The 20,185-nt window shown below is 46.2% G+C and overlaps 1 protein-coding gene across 1 annotated transcript in view; it reads right to left on the bottom strand.

Moving 5' to 3' along the window:
• DOK6 (docking protein 6) overlaps positions 1 to 20,185 on the bottom strand; it is a 435,375-nt gene that overhangs the window by 11,095 nt on the left and 404,095 nt on the right. The window lies entirely within an intron of this gene.

Raw genomic sequence — 20,185 nt, 5'->3', positions numbered from 1 at the left:
GAAATGCAGATGTCATTTCTACTATACCTTTTTACCTCTCCGGGATATATTCCCAGGAGTGGTATTGCTGGGTCAAATGGGAGCTCAATTTCTAATTTTTTGAGAATAGTCTATATTGTTTTCCAAAAGGGCTGAACAAGTCAGCATTCCCACCAGCAATCACCTTTCTCTCTTGACCCAGGTGCTAGCTGATAATTCACAGTTCCTCTCTCTGGAGATGCTGCAAACCAGTTGGAAATTTCAATGTTAGGACCACATCCTGGGTCAGTCTGATTTTATTCTCTAACTTGGACTCTGAAAGCAATGCTGGAGTACCCCTTTCATTCACAGACTCGGGGTGGGGTGCTCAGGCTGAAACGGTTCGTTCTGAGCCGTCTTTGCTACCTCCCTGGAATCTTTTTTTTTTTTTTTTTGGCTTTTTGGGTCACACCCCACAATGCACAGGGGTTATTCTTGGCTCATGCACTCAGGAATTAACTCCTGGTGGTGCTCAGGGGACTATATGGGATGCTGGGAATCCAACCTCGGTCGGCCACGTGCAAGATAGACGCCCTACCCGTTGTGCTATGGCTCCAGCCCCAACCTCCCTGGAGTCTTTGGTGTGGAAGTTCGGTTATGCCACTGGTGTTAGAAGAACAGTTGGACTTGCTAACAGTGCTGCAAGCATGCCTGGAAGGCAAATGAAGGGCTGGGGAGTAGGGAGGGAAACTGGGGACGTTGGTGGTGGAAAATGTCACCAGTGAAGGGACGGGTGATGGAACACTGCATGACTGAAAGTCAGTCCTGAACAACTTTGTATCTCACAGTGTATCTCTATATCTCACAGTAACTGTTAAAAAAAATAATGCAAAATGTGGGATGTACTGTGGGTGCAGACACGACCTTGGCCATGGGCTTCCTGTACACTGGAGGTGGTTTAGTTTTTTTTTTCCTTTTTACCCCTTGCTTTTTTTTTTGCTTTTTGGGTCACACCTGGCATTGCACAGGGGTTCCTCCTGGCTCTGCACTCAGGAATTACTCCTGGCGGTGCTCGGGGGACCATATGGGATGCTGGAAATTGAACCTGGGTCAGCCGCATGCAAGGCAAACGCCCTACCCGCTGTGCTATCGCTCCAGCCCCAACCCCTTGCCTCTTTTTGACCCCTTGCAGACGCCACTGGGCTACACTAGCATGCCACAGGGATGAATGGAGACGTTACTGGCGTCCGCTCGAGCAAACCAATGAGCACGGGATAACAAGTGATACAAGAGACACCCCTTGCCTCTGCCATGGGCTTCCCAGACACTGGAAATGTTTTTATTTTATTTTATTTTACCCCTGGCAGCTCTACCATTGCTTTTGGCACCTCTTATTTCTGCAAGGAGCGAACACATTTCCTCCACGGGTTCTGAGGATTAAGCGGAACAATAGAGAGTCAGACAGCTGCGAGGGCAGGATCCCAGCGAGTTCATTCTCTCCCTCCTTCCCACGCCGCCTGGGTCCTGATCTGGCGGTTCCTTTGTTCCGTGACTCTCTCAGCCACCTTCCCGTCCTTCCCTCACGGTGATAGGTTTTGAATATTAGTTTCCTTCAAGGTTAACATTGCTTTCTTCGTTTTCTCTGTGAACAATTTCTAGTCTAATTGGAAATGAAATTATGATTTTTTTTCTCACCTCAATCATGTCTTTACAGACGATTCACAAATGAGGCCATTTAATACTTATCACAAAAATAACATAACCTCAATCAGAACTGTACAGATGAAGGCTTAATAAGTGCCGTTTGATTTTGCCAACAATGAGAAGAGAACAAAAGGAGAAATAATTAAGCATTTTCTCAACATTCATTTGAGTGATGCCCCTAGGCACCGTTGACGAAAACAAAACAAAACAAATATCAACTTCGTAGCTTAAATTAAAAACTTGGTGGAACAGAACTTTTTCACTCCACTAAACAGGACTCTATTTAAATGCTCCTTAAATTTTCCCTCCAGCTCATCCCCCAGATTCCATGAATGTGGGCCCTGGGGGTCTGGCCAGTGCCTCAATTTAAAAGCAACACATTAAAAAAAAATAAAAGCAACACATTTGTTTATAGCTGCTGTTAGCCTATCTTGAAAATCTTGAAAAAGTTTGCTTTCTACTCCCTGTAGACTCATGTTTGTTTAATTGAAATATTTTCTTTTTAAAAATTTTTAAAAAATTTTATTGAATCACCGTGAGATACTGAAATATTTTCGGCTGAGATATTTAGGTAGCCTTGACAATCTAGGGGGCCGGGAGATCGACAGATGGGCTGAGAGCGCAAAGCCCACCGCCCCAGCCCACCCCTCCACTTGGCCCCCTGGTAAGACCAAGCCCCAGGCTGAGAAGGAAAATTTCATTCTATAAAGAAACTGAATAGGGAGACATTTGCTTTATTGGGACAAAGTTAGAGAACTCATGTCCACCCTGGGAACCTGAGCACCACAGGGCAAAGAGAGGAGATTCACTGGACCCATAGAGAGAAATCTTTCTGGCTGTACCATGGGTGGGGGCTGCAGCAATAATACAGTGGGTAGGGCGTTTGCTTTGCATGCGGTCGACCCGAGTTCGATTCCCAGCATCCCATATGGTCCCCTGAGCACCGCCAGGAGTAATGAGTAATTCCTGAGTGCATGAGCCAGGAATAACTCCTGTGCATTGCCGGGTGTGACCCAAAAAGCAGAAACAAAAACAAAAAGACATGGACACCGCAGGGAATGAACCAATCACGGTGCGGGATCAGAGATGAGCACAGGACTGGGAGAAAAGCCAAAGAATGGCAGCACCCGAGGAGTGCAGGAGTTTGGGGCACAGACCGAGTGAAACAACGTCTGAGGAAACCCTTTAGGCCAGAGGCTCATCGATCCTAGCTAGAGCCAAGTCTCAACACGACCCAGCTTGCAAAGATCCCAAACTCTTCAAATACTGCACCAATTGCCACTCACTTGCTTAAGGCGGCTGGGACCCTTGAGTCTCCCCTTGGCCTCTGACAAAGATTTGGGCCAAGGTGGGACTCTACCCAGACAGAATGTCCCCCCGCTGAGACGCACACAGCCCGCATCCAAAGCCCGCATCAAGACACATCACCAACCCTCTCCTGCCCATCTTCGGCTGGGAGAAAACCCTCGTACCCAGAGGAAAAAATACAAGGGACAAGAGGGTGAACCTGGCACCTACATGTGGGCAGGGCCAGGGCGGGGCGCTGGGTGGTCTGTTCATCACCAGCAGTGCAAGGAGCACTTAGGGAGCACCTGTCCTACCTCTCCTTCCCGAGTATTCAGTTCCCTGTTGCTGGTGTGAGCCAATCACAGCTCCTTCCCGCTTGCTGGCCTCTTCTTTCCCAGCCTTCCCGACTCTAATTCCAACCTCAGGCCAGAGCGAAAGCCTTGTTTCCGGTAGGAAGCCGGAAGGTTCCCAATGCGGAAAGCTCATGGCGATAAACGGGTAGGAACCAACAGCCCGAGGAAGCGACTTCATTTGAACTTCTGTGTTTAGCTTGTTTGCTGGGCTCTTGAAGGGCAGAGGAAACGGGTGTTGCCCTTTAAATAGCAAAGTGATTAAAAACCCAAGTGGGGGCAAAAAATGCAATTGCCTCACGAGGAATGATACTACCCTAGGGATAGCACTGTAGCACTGTCAGTAGCACTGTCGTCCCGTTGTTCATCCATTTGCTCGAGCGGGCACCAGTAACGTCTCCATTGTGAGACTTGTTGTTACTATTTCTGGCATATCGAATATGCCATGGGGAGCTTGCCAGGCTCTGCCGTGCCGGCGGGATATTCTCGGTAGCTTGCTGGGCTCTCCAAGAGGGACGGAGGAATCAAACCCGGGTCGGCTGTGTGCAAGGCAAATGCCCTACCCGCTGTGCTATTGCTCCAGCCCACCCCAGGGATAGTATCATTATTCTGTTCTTTGGGCTGTTCCCAGAGGTGCTCAGGGCTTACTCCTGACTCTGCTCAGGGATCACTCCCGCGGCCTTCCTGCTAGTATCCTAGGGATACCATCATTATTCTGTTCTTTGAGCCCCACGCAGAGTGCTCAGGGCTTACTCCTGACTCCACTCAGGCATCAGTCCTGGTGGCCTTATGGGCTGCGGGAACTGAATCCAGGTCAGCTGCACGCAGAGCAGGAGCTTTATGGGCGGCTCCACCTCTCCAGCCCTAGCCTAGAGACATCGCTTTAAAGATCTTCACCCGGTTCTTAAGATCAGGCCGGACATGCTCAACTGACATGTGCAAAAGCCCAAGGGAAGCCGCCAGGTGTTCAGCGGAGATGCTGGAGAGAAGTGGCGCAGAGGTTCTGTCGGGGGGAAGCCAAAGTGTCCCCTCAAGATATCTGGCCCCGGCCCAACTGTCCGGGAAGTGGCCGGCCCTCCCCAGGGACTCAGCCCGCTGCCTAGGGCGCAGGAGGGGTGCAGCACTATGGGGGGTCTGCGGGCCGGATTCCTGGGGCTCCTGGCGGTGCTCAGGCATCCCGGGATTCAGCCCCTCGGACCAGCGCTTGATTCTCCTTCATCAGACCCCACCCACTCACTCTCCCCCCCTCTTGGAACAGAGCAGGGGGTTCAGGGTCCCTTCTCTCGGGGCTGACTGACGAGAGCCCCCAGAGCGTTGAGGCAAGAGCAGGCGTGCAGCCCCACGGCGCCCCACGGAGTCTCTGGTGGGCCCTGCGCTGGCCAGCTCGCGTCTCGGAGGGACGGGCAGGGGTCTCTGGAGTGCTCGGTGGGTGGGGGGCGGGGGACGGACAGGGCCTCTGGAGGCTCGAGGGGGTCTGTGGAGGGCTCGCTCCCTGGGGGGCATGTGCTTCTTGGGGTCCCAGCAGCTCTCCGTGGGTTTCCCTGACTTCTCACCTCCTTGCCAGGACCCTGCTCCCGGCGGCTCTGCGCCCCCCTGGTCCTCCCATCTCCCGGAGACCCACTCTCCAAATAGTGACACTACAGTGAGTGGAGACTGTTCGGACTAGAAGATAAAGTTGGGGCTCCCAGCGGCGCTTAGGGGCTCCCGACGGCCACTCCTGACAATAAACGGCCTGTAGCACGATGCTAGGGACGGAGGGTGTGTCGGGGACCAGCTGGGGAACTCTGGTGGTGCTTAGGAGCCTCAAAGGCCACTGGCGGCGACGCTCAGTTGTGTCCAGAGCACAACTCAGGGGTGCTCGGGGTGCCAGGTGGGCCGAATCCACATCAGGCTCCAGCAGGCGTGAGCCTCACAGTCACACCTGTCCCTGTGTGGGTCTCTGCTTCCAGCTCCTCTCCTCACAAAATCCACACGTGGGAGCGTAAACCCCAGCAAATCCAAGGGATTAGGGACTATCTATCTATCTATCTATCTATCTATCTATCTATCTATCTATCTATCTATCTATCTATCTATCTGTCTGTCTGTCTGTCTGTCTGTCTATCTATCTGTCTGTCTGTCTATCTGTCTGTCTGTCTATCTGTTGGTCAATCTCTCTCTCTCTATCTATCTATCTATCTATCTATCTATCTATCTATCTATCTATCTATCTATCTATCTATCTGTCTGTCTATCGATCTCTCTATCTATCGATCTATCTCTTGATCTATCGATCTATTTTAGGGCCAAACCTGGTTGTGCTCAGGGCTAATTCCTGGCTCTGCGCTCAGGAATCATTCCCAGTGGGTTCAGGGGACCATATGGGGTGCCGGGATCAAACCTGGGTCAGCCTTGTGCTCGGTGAATGCCCTTCCTGCTGTCCTAGCTCTCTGGCCCAGGAGACCCCTGATACGGATGATGTACTGGATGTGCTTTCTTTTCTCAGGGAATCTATTCCTGATCTTTCTCTGGGTGATATTTGTACTTGTTAGTAAAATTATATAATGTGGTTTAAGATGGCATAAAATGATTCCAGATGATGTGTAACTTTCCATCCTTCATACTGTTCAAAACAAATTAAAGCTGTCGTGATTGTTTTATGCCACTGATATACTGTCAATTTGCACCACACTGATTTACATTTCTACCTACAAGACATAAAAGTGCTTTCTTTCTTAACATGCAGGAGATCTGGATCATATTAGATTAGATTAATTTTTTCCCAAGTTGAAGGATGTAAATTGCATCTCATTCTGGTTTAATTTCATTTGCTACATTTAGTATTTAATTTTTTGTTGTCACATCTTTGTGTTTCTGGCTTTTGTGTCTTGATAACAAATCCTCATCACAAGAATATTGCAATATTCTAAATTCCCTTTGTGTTTTCATAAATTCCTTTGGCATCTTCTGCTCTTTGATTCATTGTGAATCTGTCTTGGTTCATGCCTCAGTTAGGATCCCTTTATTGTGTAATGGGTAACAGATCTGAGGGAAGATTCCTTCCCTCAGCTCTGAGTTGTCCCCTTATACTTTACTGGAGAGCGACATCAGAGAAGTCATATTAGCTGCTCTGCTTCTTAGCACCTGGGCTGTACAGTGGCGATCATATGGTTTCTACTAAAATAATCATATATTAAATACATGATTATTTAATTATTAAATTATTATGGGAAAGGCGAGTAAAGAGAGGCTGCTAAAATCTCAGGGCTAGGATGAATGGAGACGTTACAGGGCCAGCTAGAACAAATTGATGATCAACAGGATGACAGTGATACAGTGAAATACATGAAGATACAAAAGAGTAGCATAACAGAGTATCATAATGTTAATAAAAGTATTCATGATAAGACCAGGTTATGCACCTATATGCATGTGTGTGCATACACATATGAGTGCACACACATACATTCACATATATGCATGCACACACACACACACACACACAAGAACATGCATACATTCCCAATCAACGTAGAAGAAAGGATTTGCAATAGTCTTTGGCATGCCCCTGTTCACTTTGTTCTCTCTGGAATTCTGGGAATTTATGCTTGCTCCCCAGACACCTGAAAAGTCTTGGTGTATTTTTCAAAGACCATTTGAAATTTTAAATCAAGGAAACCAGGTCTCAGTAGTCGAAATATTTTAGAATTATTATTAGAATTTCCTCTTAGTTGTATTATTTTCCTTCCATGGTTTTTTTTCTGTTCCCTCTCTCTCTCTGTCTCTCTCTGTCACTTTCATATCTATTCTTTTTTCCCCTCTTGATCATCTTTTAATATGTTCAAGTGCTGTACTATAATTAAACTGTATTATAATTTTATAATCCCTATTTAACTTTTTCTTTGCTGCTTTACTTTGTCAGAGATCTAAGATTTGCTTAACCTTTCCACCCAAGTTTATTAAATTAAAAAAATTACCAACCTAATTTTAACTTGCAAAAGAGTTGCTTCTCCCATTTATGTTCTCTCCCTTGTCATTTCACTAATATACATACATCTTAATAATGGGATTTTGGGACGACTGTCTAGGCAGGCGCATCTAGAGAGTTTAATCATCAAAGTGAAGTCAATCAAAAGGAAAAAAGCAAATACTCTATGATGTCACTCATGTGGAATACAAAGAAACAAAGCGAATGAAAACAACTCTTAGATACAGGAAGCAGATTGGTGGTCACCAGGACCAGCTGGGGGTCTGGGTGATTTGGGGAAGGGTGATCAATTACACAGTGACAGATGGAAGCTGGACCTTGGGGTTCACTGTGATATGCAGAGACTGAACTGTTTATACTGAGTCATATACAGATACTGAACCACATGATCATATTAATGTTAATAAAAGACAGTATTCACAATAAGACCAGATTATGCACCTGCATGCATATGTGTGCAGACATACATATTTGTGCACACGCATGCACGCATGCGCACACACACAAAGAAATTTCTCTAACCGGTACTTAGAGACATCTGAAACTTATAGACCATTATAAATTAGTGTTATTCAATTTTAAAAAAAGACCTTAAAATGCCATTTTTACTGCCAAACAATGTGAATGTGTTTCACAAGTAGACTATTAATATACATCTTTAAAAAATATAAATATTGAAGGGGAACACAAATGTTCTTGAATTTAAATACTAGCCAGAATATGTTATGGTCTGACTGTTGGGCTGGCAACAACATTCAAAGCCTGAAGAATACTAGGCATAATTCAGTTTATAATACTTTAATTTGCCTTAAAGATGGTTTAATTTGATTCATACAGAATTACATTTTAATATCATTTTATACACTCCCTAAGTAAAATGTCATGTATCTATTATTCTGGTTGATGTAGCATTCCTTCCTATTGCCTGCATTTAATTCTCTTGTATTCTAATTACTTTCTGGGATATGAATTTTCTAGAACTGCAGATTCTTTGCAAAACTTATCTGAACTCTTCACTGGGAACAGAATTCAGCCGAATAATGAGTTTGGAAACAATTGTGGCAAACAGTAAGAATGGTTAACTATTAAAACAACATCATCTCAATTGAAAAATACTGTGAGGGGTAGGGGAGAGGCAGCGTCAAGGGGCGGAACGCAGGCCTTGCATTTGTGAGACCCCAAGTTGGCTTCCCAGAACTGGCTGGACTCTCGGGGCACTGCTCAGTGTAACCTGGTGGGCTGGGCGTGAATCTTCACACCTACACTGCTGGGCAGGCGCAGATGGGGAGGGAGTCCAGGCCCTGAGCCCTAACGAGGATTCTGTGAGGACCAGGGTCTCTGGGAAATAGTAAATCTAACGTGAAAACCAGAGAAAGGAAATATGACAGATGAGACTTCAGGTATTTGGTCTGTAGTGATAGCACAGTAGGTTAAGGTGCTTGCCCGGCACACAGCCAACCTGGTGCCATCCCCGGCACCCTATAGGGCTCCCTGAGCCAGGAATGATTCCTGAGCAGAGAGCCAGGAGTAAGTTTTGAGCATCACCGGGTGTGGCCCCCAAACAAACAAACATACAAAAAATTCAGAGATTTAATTTTGGCACCACAATTATTTTGCAGGGCTGGAGCGATAGCACAGTGGGTAGGGCGTTTGCCTTGCACGTGGCCGACCCGGATTCGATTCCTCCGTCCCTCTTGGAGAGCCCAGCAAGCTACTGAGAGTATCCCGCCTGCACAGCAGATCCTGGCAAGCTCCTCTTGGCATATTTGATATGCCAAAAACAGTAATAAGAAGTCTCACAATGGAGATGTTACTGGTGCCACTCGAGCAAATCAATGAACAATGGGACGGCACTGCTACAGTGCAATCATTTTGCTGCTATTTTCAAGGGTTTTAGACATTTGAATATAAGGCAATAAAAATTATACATTGCCATACCTTTGCATCCACTTTTTGAACATGGCACTAGGAAACATTTTTAGAAAGAGAGAAACAAACAGTGTGAAACTTTCTTTCACAAGGAATGAAGATTATCAGCATGGATTCTGCAGTACTAGCGTGGAATACCGTGTTTCTCACTGAGGTGATCCATGGCCTCCCGTGGGCCCCCTGGATACTCCAAAAGGACCATTGCATGATATTAAGAGACTTAGTCTCATAGACTGGAGCCATAGCACAGTGGGTAGGGTGTTTGCCTTGCACTCGGCTGACCTAGGTTTGATTCCTCCATCCCTCTCTGAGAGCCCGGCAAGCTACCGAGAGTATCCCACCCACACGGCAGAGCGTGGCAAGCTACCCATGGCATATTCGATATGCCAAAAACAGTAACAACAAGTCTCACAATGGAGACGTTACTGGAGCAAATTGATGAGCAAAGGGATGACAGTGATAGAGTGAACTTCATAGGAGATCTGATAAGTAGGATGGGGAGCTTACAGAAAAAAGGGGAGTTAAGAAAAAGGTTGAGAGACACTTTTAAATTTATTGAAAACTCACATTAACCTATAAGAACAGGTTTCGGTTGACTGTAACTAAGATGATGTCTTAAGAGAAAGGGGAAACATTTATTTGCTGTAATTCTTTCCATAAAAAATTTAAGTCCAGAGGAGAGAGTTTGGGGGATACATGGGCGATTCCAGTTCATTTCCTGATACTGCACGTGGTCCCCTAAGCACAGAAGTGTAAGCCCTGAGCACTGCTAGGTGGGACCCAAACTATCTCTCCTCCCACCAATTAAGTGATGCAATGAAATACTTTCTTATGAGGATGAGACTTGGCTATGTAATTAGATATCTGAGCTGCAGCAGAAATGTTTCAGGAAGTTATTGAATAATTTTACACAAGAGGAAATTTTCAGAAAGGTTAGATTAAATATAAGGACACTGTAGGATAACATTGGTTTGTCCTTCCTCCCTTGCCACAAGGAGTTTAGGCTTAAGTGCTCTGGAGACACTTCCATTCCTCTGTTTATCTGTAAAACTCTTCTCTGCACCCTCCTTCCCAACCAGTTAATCACCTTTTCCCTAATCAGATTCTGTTATCTTGTAAGAACAGATCCTTCTAAGGACTCTGAAGTTGTTAGTGTCTTTTGCATAGTTTACCTTAAAGCAATGTCCTTTCTGTATGGACACAGGAAGACAGTTAATAATATGCTTTGTAACTTGGGAATTGATTGACTCCAATAATACTTACTCCTGGACATCTGCTTTCTCAACTCAGTTGCCCTTAGTTCCTAGCACCCCAAAAGCAGGGTCCCAATAAGGGACAGAATGGACACAGGGCAAGCTGTGAGCTACCCTGGCATCGAGTTGGGCCAGGCCAAAGTGCCACAATACTCAACTATAAGTTGAGGTCATGATCATGGACAATGCTGTCATGATCCAAAGGTAATGACGAGACTAGGACCCTGCTAGGGTTAGGAAGACTAACCTGGCCTGAGGACTGTGGTCTGGAATGTATTGTGAGATGTCCTCAGGAAGAACCAAACTTTATATCTCTTACTGTGCTCATACAGAATGACATTGCCAGGAATATCAGAAGTAGATTTACTACAACTATGTAAGTGGATTACTAGCTGAGGAAAGGAGAAAGCGACACATCTTTGTTTGGATCCCACCCTTGAGTGGATCTCCTAGTAATCTTCTTAGTGAGATTTTGTTAATCTCCTCGAGAAATGGTCTTACCCTTCTTTGTTGATCTGTTAATGTTCAACCCACCTTTGTGTTACTGCCCTATGTAATTTGCTATATAAACTGAGACTGAAGGAGAAGACGCGGGCACGGAGAGGAGACAGAGGAAGAAGACAGAAGAGACAGAGAAGGAGACACATGAGAGGACAGGACAGAAGCAGGGGTGGGGGAGAGACAGAAGTGAGAAGACACAGAAGTAGAGAGAACACAGAAGAGCATGGGAGAAGACACAGAAGCAGGGGGAAGACACAGAAGTAGAGGGAAGAGATAGAAGGGAGAGAGAGAAAGGAGAGAGAGAGAGAGCAAGAGAGCAAGAGCGAGAGAGAGAGTTAGAGGGGGTGAGAGAGAGAGACAGAGAGAGAGAGAGAGAGAGAGAGAGAGAGAGAGAGAGAGAGAGAGAGAGAGAGAGAGAGAGAGAGAGAGAGAGAGAGAGAAGCAGAACGGGAATGGAGATTGGAATAAACTGCAACTGAGACCGACCAGCCTGGCCCTCGTTTCTTCCTTCGCCTGCCTCGTCATCGCCATCAACCTCCCCGGGGTGGGGGAAGCGGCTGGAGACTACGGAACGAGGGTGGTGGGAGAGATAGAGCACCGCTGCCCTGTGCCCGGTGTGGTGCCCCTTCCCTTTTTGTGTGTTTACACCGCCTGGCAGTGCTCAGGGGACCATGTGTGGCAGGAAACCCAACTGGCATTTTTACACTTATTGAAATCATTTAAAACTTAGAATCAGGTTTCAATATGATAAAAGTCACCTTGTTCTGCAATGGATAGATGGTATAGCTTCCATTTGCTCTAACTTCTGTAATGTGTCTAAGGATATGTGTTTAGACCTGGGAAAGATCAATTTTTTTCCTTATCATTCTGTGTATAAGTTTTCTGAGAGCTTTCCTGTCTAATAGCTTATCACATTGATTTTTCAGAAATCTGGGAAACATCCTGAAAATCACAAATGCAATTCTGTCATCTGTGGCTAGAGCATGTAGGCCATTTACCTTCCATGCAGCTAACCCGGGTTTGATCCCGGCACCCCACATGGTATGCTAGCCCACCGGGAGTGACCCCTTAGTGCAGAGTCAGCTCTGGGGACTGTTGGGTGTGACTCTCCTCAAAATTCTGTTGTATTGTTTTTGTATTTACTTTGTTAGTAAAAGATCACAATTCCATTCTCTTAAGTTTTTAATTTTTTTTGCCAAGTAATATGAAATAAATTTGTCATATGCCTCCAAAGAGGGCAAAAAAAAAAAGAAGAAGCCTCATTTATGGTGGGGAAAATATGATGATTACCTCAATAAGGTTTAAGTACAAAATAAAATTGAACGCAATATGGTTTAGATGTCAGAGTTGGAAACTTAGTTATGTTAGTGAGGAAAGGCAGTATACGATATTGTATTAAAGGATTTGAATTTCCTTATTTACATAGAAAATCATGTAGCAATCAATCACTACAAATTATCTGTTGATGGATATTCTGATAATTCCATTTGCCATCTCTTTAAGTTTTGTTGGGGCAAACAGTCTGATTTAAATTTGTTAGATTCTTGCCCAGGGAACAGGCTGGGGGGCAGCAGGGACCCCAGAGACACTGGTGGCGGGACTGGTGCTGGCTGCGACATGGTACACCTGGGACAATTCTATTACAAAGACCTTCGTAAATCAGTGTCTGAATTAAAAATAAGTAAACATAGTATGAAATGTTTAATCTATCTCTACAACTGGCATTAATATCAGCACATTGATTTATACTCCCTTTCCCTCCCTTTGAAGTCAGTTATTTTTCGCTTAACAATTAATTCCGTAAGAAGTAGCACTTCTCATAAATCCTAGAGGGCATAAAATGAATCGACAAACTTACAAATTGAAATTTCAAAAATTACACCTAGCCAACGAAACAAAAAATTAAGGCTTAAAACAATTTTAAGTAACTATGGGGAAAAAACATCAAATTACATATATTTGTATCTGTGTGAATCTGTGTGTATGTGCACAGAAGGATAAGATTTCCACTCGAGCATACTGTAGTTTGGAAGACCATAAACTAGAACATATTTGCCATTTCAAAATTCAGCCTGAAACAAGCATGTTGCGAATAAGGATGTGGTTATTAGGTTTTCTGTCACCTGCCACTGTTTTTGCGCTTTTATTTAAGTGATTTACTCCTGCAAACATATTCTGATGTTCAAGCATGACCTTGACATGAAAAAATGGTGGCATGATTCGCATTAACCTTGCAGATGGGCCAGACCTTATCCGTAGCCCCAGTTAATCCTTCGGGCTAATTTTAGCTCCTATCTCCAGCAAACGTTTCCTTTAGTAAATGTTGTTTGGATGGGCTTCGGGCTTGGTGTGTGCCCCGAACCACAGAGAAAAAAGGGTGATCCCAGCGGAGTCACTCTCCTCTGTCCCGTCTTCCTTCCCCCCTGCTTGGGGGAATCTCGCATCCTGAGGGTGCTTCCCGGAGGCATCCGTGACTGGGGCCCACTGTAGCTGCTCTCCTTCCTCTGTGACCTTCCTGGCGCCCCCGGCTGCGCTGCCAGCTGGCTCCGCTCTGGCCCTGGCACTGCACCTCCTTGCCTTCCCTTAGACGGGGTCAGACGGGGTTGCCGTGATTCCAGAGCCCCTACCAAGAGTCGAGAACAGAGGGCTGGAGCGATAGCACAGCGGGTAGGGCGCTTGCCTTGCACATGGCAGACCCGGGTTCGAATCCCAGCATCCCATATGGTCCCCTGAGCACCACCAGGGGTAATTCCTGAGAGCAGAGCCAGGAGTAACCCCTGTGCATCGCCGGGTGTGACCCAAAAAGCAAAAAAAAAAAAAAAAAAAAAAAGAAAAGAGTCGAGAACAGAGTCTGGCGTCCTTCTCGCCCTTGAGTCGGAGACCCTCGCGAGGCGGCCTGCTTTCCTGGGCCCTCTCTACACGTGGGGCCAGTGTGCCTCAGAAATAATCGGGTGCATCCAGCCTAGCCCTTTACGAAAGTTTTCAGGCCCACCCGGTGGTGCTCGGGGCTTACCCTTGGGCTCTGTGCTCAGCGTCACTCTGGCGGGTATCAGGGGATCATGTGGAATGCCGAGAATTGAACCCAGGTCAGCTGTGTGCCACGCAAACACCCTCCCCATTCTGCTGTCTCTCTGAGCCTAGTCTAGCCTGCTCCGTTGCACACCTGCTCCTGGTGGGCTCTGCCAGCCCACTGCTGTATTTTTGGGGGGTGGGATGGATCCTGAGACGTGCTCCAGAGGCCTGGGGACCCCTTCTGGAGACGGCTGGCCGATTGGTTTGGTGCTTTAACGCAGGAGCTGGAGGATGGGTGGGGGTTGTTTCAGGGGCCCAGGGAGACGGGGTCACTCTGGAGGCACTTGGATGCTTCAGCGCCACCCTGAGCTCTGCCTGGCAGTGCTCAGGGGACCATGCGTGGAGGGAAACCCAACTGGCATCAGCTGGACGTGCCTTAGCTCCTGTCCTCTCTCTCTCTCTCTCTTCTCCTTCTCTCTCTCTCTCTCTTCTCCTTCTCTCTCTCTCTCTTCTCCTTCTCTCTCTCTCTCTCTCTCTCTCTCTCTCTCTCTCTCTCTCTCTCTCTCTCTCTCTCTCTCTCTCTCTCTCTCTCTCTCTCTCTCTCTCTCTCTCTAGTTCTTGCATTAAAAAAAATAGACCCGTCTGTTTGGGGGCTTGGGGCCACACCTCTGGTGCTCCGGGCTTGCTCCTGGTCCCGTGCTTGGGGGGTTTGAGGGATCATCTGAGATTCTGGGGGCCGAGCTGTGGTGGCGGCATCAAGGCAAGTGCCTGGCCCTCTATACTGTCTCTCTGGCTCCAGCTGGTCTATATTCAAGTATTTTCTCAGAGCGGCTACAGCTTCTTTCGAGATCCTCCCTCTCCCCGGCCACACTCTCTCCCCGGCCACTCTCTCTCCCCGTCAGGGCTTTGCTCACGGCTCTCAGGCCTCCTGATACCTCCCCATACGCCCACGGCACTTAATTCCGGAAGGAGCTTCGGGACAGAAGCGCGTGGGCGTTTTTCCACTTAGCGCGGGGGGAGGAACCCCGGAGAGGCAGAGCAGGAGGAAAGGCCGCACCACCCAAGGGTGCTTAGCTCCTGGCTGTGCCCTGCTCCCTCCCGTCCCGCCCTGGCCCTTCTCTGCTCCCCTTCCCACCTCCTGGGCTAGCAGAAGCCGCCTGCAAAGACGGAGCCCACTCTCCCGCTCTGGACTCCCCAGGCAACGTTTCCGAGCTGCCGCTCCTAAGGATGCACTTTCCCCTCCCAGGCCCTTAGCTGCCCCCTAAGGAAGACGCGCCCATCAACACGGGTGGGCCTGGGGGTGGGGTGGGATCATGTTAAGATCATGTTAAGGCAAACACAGGGACAAACACTGTAACATTCCACTCGTATGTGGTCAAGAGAGCAAGGAGATAAAACAAAAAATAAAACTGTAAAAAATGAAAAAAATACATAAAAATAAAGATCAACTAAATAAAACAAAAAAAATACTAAGGCCGGTGTCATGACCCAAACGGTGGAGCACAGCAGGATTGAGGCTCTGCGATCAGTCCCCAGGACTGCACGTGACCCGGCCCCCAGTCCCCAGCTTTATGAAGAACCCGAACTTTGGGGCTCTAAGACATCAATTAGTGGTTCTGGTTCTCAGAAGGGGACACACATCCGGGGAAGGGCAGACGGGCCTCCCGGGGGCGGGGGCGTCATAGAGAGTATGAGGATGCTCATTCTCAGAGGGGGGTCCCTGAGCTTGCGTAACACTGTAACGCAGCAATGTCACTTCGATCCAAAGAATTGATCTGCCTTGTACCTTTCTAACAGAAGAGGTTTTCCAGAGGGCTTTCTTTTTTAATAATTTTTGGCTTTGTCATAAGCCATAATTTTATTTGGATTTCCCCAAATCATATCCGACCGGATTAGGAGGCAGAGAAGCCTCGGCCACAGTAGCTAGATGCGCGCGGAGCCCCTGCAGTCTCTCATTAATCATCGTCCTCGTCTCCCAACAGGACGTCACCGCTACCTGCGAGTCCCACACCGGCAGCTATCAATTAATTACGCCTCTGCTCCCCCTCATCACGGCCTCTCCACGCTGCCGTCTGAAACAATGATTGATGCAGACGATGATGAGCCGGAATGTCACTTAATGTCTCTTTGGCTTCAGTTTCCTCATCTGTAAAACCCAAAGAGCCCTGGATACCCATACAAGGCTCGAGCCACACAGGTTAGCCTGAGGGTGCTGGTCCCGAAACAGTTCATCCGCATCAGAGTATGCCGCCTTCTCCTCGCGGGGAAGCCAAACGCCTCTTCCTGCACTGGGGCTCGTCACCTGCTCATTCCTACCCGCATGTATCCCTGCAAGAGCAAAACTGTGTGACGGACTCGCCTGATTCTTACTCTCTGGTTGAGGATCATTCTCGCTAGTTATTTAAACTGGAGTAGCGCTGGCACTCCACCACGTGGCATTCAACCTCTAGAGACGGGCCCAGGGGAGAGGTTGTCCATTAAGGGCCTTCAAGCCTTTGCCTCCATTCCCTGGGGAACTGACAGACGCTGTTGGCTACCCAAAAGCCAGGCCCAGAGCCAGACTGCAGCCAGGACAGGCCACAGCTAATGTTAAGTTTGACTAGGCCTAAGTTTTTGTTTCCCAGAAACTCAACTTGCAATTTCTGGTAGGGAACTGCTAGAACATCTGACTGGTCATGGGAGGTCTCTATGTCCATTTTTTGGAAAAACCACAAACTGGCTAACTGTCACTTGTCCATTTTCTGGAACAATCAGAAACTGACTGTTATCAAATGTTGACTAATTGCTGACTATTGTTGCTTGATCACTGTTACCATAGTGCTTGCTCTAACTTGGAACCTATATAAACTGCTTGAACTCAGAGTCAGGGTTGCTCTCAAGAGACCACTTTGTGTGTGAGATAGTTGACCCCAGTTAACTGGCACAAAACTCCTTTGCGTGGGGCTGGAGCGATAGCACAGTGGGTAGGGCGTTTGCCTTGCACGTGGCCGACCCGGGTTCGAATCCCAGCATCCCATATGGTCCCCTGAGCACCACCAGGTGTAATTCCTGAGTGTAATTCCTGAGTGTAGAACCAGGAGTAACCCCTGTGCATTGCCGGGTGTGACCCAAAAAAGCAAAAAAATAAAAACAAAACTCCTTTGCGTTTGCATTACTGTTTCTCTGACTGTGTCATCCATGCTGTGACCCGAAAACCCGGGTCCAACAAAGCCAGCTTTGGGACAATACGGGTTCCTGACATGGCAAATATCTGATCTAGAATGTGTGGGGTTTTGTTTAGCAATTTCTTTATTCTTAAATCAGTCTTAATAATACGTGTGACATGATTTAGCATTATGAAAAGTTTTTGGTGACAGGGAGAATAGTCTCATCATGATATTCCCTATAAACCGGGACACAGAGGTGAAAAAACATACACAGGCTGGATAAAAACTGTTTGTGTTATTGAATTGAGTTAGCCGAGATAAGATGAAAATAAGGAAATCGATCACCTTGAAACAACAAACACAGCTAACTTCATAGATTAGGTCTTTTTGCATCCTGTAACTTATCTTTATCTTTACCATGTAACTTTCCTTTATCTTTACCATGCATTATTATAATTTATTGATTATGGCATACATGTTGCCTTCTATGCTTATGGAAGGGATGCTCCCAAAGACAGTGCTGTGTGTCCTGCTGGAAACTTTAGGGATCATACTGCGGATGTCATGTGCCCATCTGCTTCATTTGACACATGCGGTGGGGCACTGACCTCAGGGAATTCAAGAGATGAGAGTTTCCTTATGACTCCACAGCTCAAGAAGTGTGTGTCCTCATTACTCAGCATACCTCTATGTTCTTGTTACATGAAAGTGGACAAAATGAAGTGTAGCTTACCGGACTTTAAACATTCTTCAGAACTGCACGAATGGTTTACAAATTTGGAGATCATACTGTAGGACTAGTGATCTGGATAATTTCTAAATTCTCTTTAGTTTTAACCACTTGGAACGGGGAATAATAAACTGTCAGGGAACTATCAATGGAACTGATTCACTGCTTGACATATTTGACAATGGACAACTGAGGTGACGTCACTGCCATGACACCCTTCGGCACGTCCCTTGGCGAGGTTTGCAGAATGCTTGACGTGAGTCCAATATTCATCCTGTTTTCCATTTGAATATATGATGAACCTGATTGGATAGTGTTTACATTTCAGAAATCTGTGCAGATAGAAGAGCCAATTTGTATGCAATCTGATTCTTGAATGAGCTTGTCGTTTGACATAATAATGTGATATAATAACCTGCCCAGTGGTGTGAGCCTCCAATTACCCAGCCTGCCTTGGAAAACAGTGATGACAATGGGACTACAGTGATTGATAAATGGGATTTATACTGCTTTCTGGTTCTCAGAAAATTAAACCAAAATGCGTTTATTTGAACCATATAGTTCATTTCTAGTCAGGGCAGCAGCTGCAAAATTTATGTTTCTTATCTATTATTCTGCTGGTTTCATGGGTTCTTAGGGAAATAATACTATTTTCCTCCTTAATAAATACAGGGTAAGCTCATTAATTACACTGAGATTAATGTGGCATTTAGTATGGGCACTAAAAAGTGCATTGCATTGAGTATTTGACCTTTTGCATTATTAAAAGTTGGAATGGGCTAAAATTTAACATACAGTCCAGAACCAAAAATAGAATTAGCATGCTCCTGAAAATTTTTTACATTTTTGTTAGCTGTCTTCTACTCAAAACTTCTAGGCAGGAAAAACCATCTAAGAAAAAATAAATAAAACTAATTTTAAAGCACTATGAATATTACTAGTTATAGTATTTGTTATACTAGTTATAATAGAACAAGTAATCCTCTTTGGCTAACCTCTTTTGGCTAATCCTCTAACCCTACTAGGTTAGAGAAATAGAAAGACCCTGTAGTAGAAAAACAGCCAAGTGACAAAAATGAAAAAGTAGTTAAAATATTACAAATACATCCAGCAATTTGGAAGGGGAAGAAAAGCATAGTTGTACATTGTTTTCCTTAAGGCACAGGCACACATACACATTGTTTAAAAAACCAAATACCGCCTAGGGGATTTATTATGATATCCTACCCCCCATAAGAATACAACTCAAAAATTAATTCAAGATAATAGATAATTAAAATTACCTTTCTTAACAGTTTATTTATTTTTACCCTATTGAGGTTCATTGACGCTTGCAAACCTTTAGTCTGAGCTTCAGGGAAAATAGTATGGAGGTGTGTAGAAAACTAAAAATGGAAATTCCATATCACCGAGAAATTTCATGCATGAATAATTATCTGAAGAAACAAAAGCACTAACTTAACCAGAGACGCACTCCCCAAACTCATAGTGCCGGAAGCTGCAGCCCCCACAGCCCCCCGGGAAAACAATGGGTCAGCTCGACAGCCTTCCTCATCTCAGAAGAGCTGCAAGCCAAGCTGCTAAAATTCACAGGTACACTCCGTCTTTGAGTTGTACTCTGGGGCACCCTGGGGAGAGGGGTGAGCTGAGTCTGCACCCTGCTGCAGCCCCCCCCAAAGCCACACTCACACCCCACAAACACCGCTATGCAAGCCATGTTTGCCTGGCCAGCTTCACGGCTTCATGGAAAATCTCTGCAGAGACACCACCAATGGAAATGACAGGCACATGGGTTTTCTGCCTGAAAATTCCCAGGTCTTAAAATGGGGCGAGCAGCCTCCCCTCAACAGCACTCACACACACACAACCCACAGTTGCAGCCATGCAAACAGCGCCTCAGCTTCACAGCCGTGTGACTCACCCTGAAAGAGACGCAAGCCCTGCCAAGCCACCGAAACGCACGGGCCCAGTTCTAAAGAAGTGGAGTTCCTAAAGCTCTTGACACCACCAAAGGCCACAATTCTGACAGCCCCGTGGGAGCACACCAAGTTAGATGGAAAAGTAGCACAGGAGTCAGCTAAGCTCAATAAACAAGACCAGTAACACAGAAGGCGTAACTAGCAGCAAACAGCCTAGTAAACCCTCAGACAATGACTTTAATAATCTCATGGAGAGATACAACAATTTTCACAAATTTTCTTTTACTGAAGTATTTTTCGATGATTCCATTAGCCATTTTGTTATAATAAGCAATGTAAAAGAAATTATTTTTGACTGCTAAGGGGGCAATCTTGGGAAAAGGGAATCAGTGGTGGAGGGATTGGGGTTGGAACATTGAATGCCTGAAA

The sequence above is a fragment of the Sorex araneus genome, chromosome 2, assembly GCF_027595985.1.
Source record: "Sorex araneus isolate mSorAra2 chromosome 2, mSorAra2.pri, whole genome shotgun sequence".
In the NCBI taxonomy this organism is placed as follows: domain Eukaryota; kingdom Metazoa; phylum Chordata; class Mammalia; order Eulipotyphla; family Soricidae; genus Sorex; species Sorex araneus.
Note: the sequence above shows the minus strand (reverse complement) of the source record. Positions and strands in the feature narration are given on the sequence as shown.